The sequence below is a fragment of the Procambarus clarkii genome, chromosome 8 (assembly GCF_040958095.1).
Source record: "Procambarus clarkii isolate CNS0578487 chromosome 8, FALCON_Pclarkii_2.0, whole genome shotgun sequence".
NCBI classification, from domain to species: Eukaryota; Metazoa; Arthropoda; class Malacostraca; order Decapoda; family Cambaridae; genus Procambarus; species Procambarus clarkii.
The window spans coordinates 20,965,425-20,967,513 of NC_091157.1; positions in this window are offsets into that span (position 1 = coordinate 20,965,425).

Below are 2,089 nucleotides of genomic sequence, written 5' to 3' on the forward strand. Positions count from 1 at the left end.
TTTCATTCTTGATCTTCTTGCTGTGTCTCTTGTCCTTCTCGCTCAGCTTGACTTGTATTTGTTGCTGTTTCTCTCCTCTTGTCGTTTGATATTGTCCATGTCATTGTTAAAATCTCCCTCTTGTCGTTTTTCGTTTATCGTTATTGCTGTTTTTTTCTCTCGTGTATTTGTTGTCGTGTTTCTCTTCTCCTTCTTCCTGTTTTTCGCTTGTTTTTGTTGCTGTAGTTGTTTGAGTGAGTTTATGTGTTTCTCATTTAAGTCACACTTTCCTGTGGGGTCCATTTAGTTTGGAGACTCTTAGCGCTAGTAGAAGATCAGCTTCCACCTTTAAGACTTCCTGAAAGCTTTGGTTGAAGCTCGTTGCACACTTCTTTATCATTCTCTGAGTATCCCGCTTCAGTGATATCCTGGTAGTTCACCTGGTGATGTGGCTAGGGAGAAGTTAAGACTGTGGGGGACTTAGCTTCGTACGTTATGTCATTCTCGTACTGCTTCTTTATCACTCATCTAGGGTTATGTCAGTCATCTAGTGTTAGCATTCTGTTTTTGAGTGTGTGTTGTTTTGGTTCGCCTATTCGCCTCCTGACAGCACAGCCTGTTGTACCATGGTGTGATGGTCTTCCTGATTCCCTCTCATGCCTTAGGTGTGATTATTAAAATAATTTCAACTTGTTTGAGTTCGGCCGTTATATGGTCGCTCACACCTTGTGTTGATTTCCCTGTGAATTGTCTTGGCAAAAGATATCTTCACCCCCCGCCCTCACCCTCCCACTCCTCCTTCCCAGGAATTCTCTGAGTTTTAGTGATTGAGTAATTTTCTTTCCGCTATGCTAACTTTGCACTCTTTCTATTTTCTTTTACCTCTTTCTAGGGGGCTTCTTTGTCCCTGTGTGTGTGTATTCACCTAGTTGTACTCACCTAGGGTTGTTTGCGGGGGTTGAGCTCTGCTCTTTCGGCCCGCCTCTCAACTGCCAATCAACTGTTACTAACTACTAATTTGTGTGTGTGTGTTTTATTGTGTACTTGAGTGTATGTGTGTTGCAGTGTGTGTATTTTTGTGTGTATTTGTGAGAGAATATAAATTGTACACAAATAGAAGAGACGAAAGAGCGTGCGCGAGGTAGGGGATGGGGGGGGGGGGGAAGAAGTGGGTAGTAGTAGAGAAGAGAAACATTGTCTCTGATGATTCCAGGTTTAAACTTGGGTGTTGGAATAATTGAGAAAGTTTAGCACAGTGACCCAAGGGAGCGTGCTGGTGTTAACTTCGTTTTTTAATTTTTTTAACTTGAGTTTACTTGGGTCTTGTTTTTGCTTCAGATTAGTAACAGGTGGGTATAGATCACCTGTGTACCAAAACCAAAAAAATAGGGGAGGGGGAAAGCCAGTAGATGAGGATAGAGTTGATGATTGAGTCATGTGGGTCTAATACGTGGGATTGAAGAGGTTGTATGGGGTGGGGGTGGGGGGAAGGGTTGAGTGAGGGATTTATGAGTGAACAAAAAGTGGATATATTTGCGGCGAATCGGGTGGACAGTGGGTGGACTAGGTGTGGATAGAGGGCTGGATGAGGGGGGTGGTGATGAGGATGAATGAGTGCGTTATAAGGTACCACGACTAAAGAAGGTTAGGAATGTCTTGAGGTGAGGGGAGGGAGGGGGGGAATGAGAAGGCAGTGAGAAGGAAGAGAGGAAGAGAAGAAGTGTGTGTGGTGAGAGGATATAGATCAAATTAGGTAATATAGAGTAGGTGGGGAGGAGAAGAGTGCGAGTGTGTTTCATATTTTGTAAGTAGATAAAGGAGCAATGTGAGAAAAAGAGAGACAGAGAGAGAAAGAGAGAAATTACCCTCCATATAACACTTTGAGACGAATGTCATGCAATTTGTCTTTGAGAATGTAAGGAGAGAACTTACGAAACGCGTCACTAGACGTCAGACCCAAATTAAAGTAAAAATTAACTTTGGAGATTGAAATTTTAATCTTCATGTTTCAGTGAAGAACAATATAAGGAATATCGAGAAGATTCGTGCCAGAAACATAAATCTAAAACTTTTTGTCTTTTTCAACGAAATTTATATATATATATATATA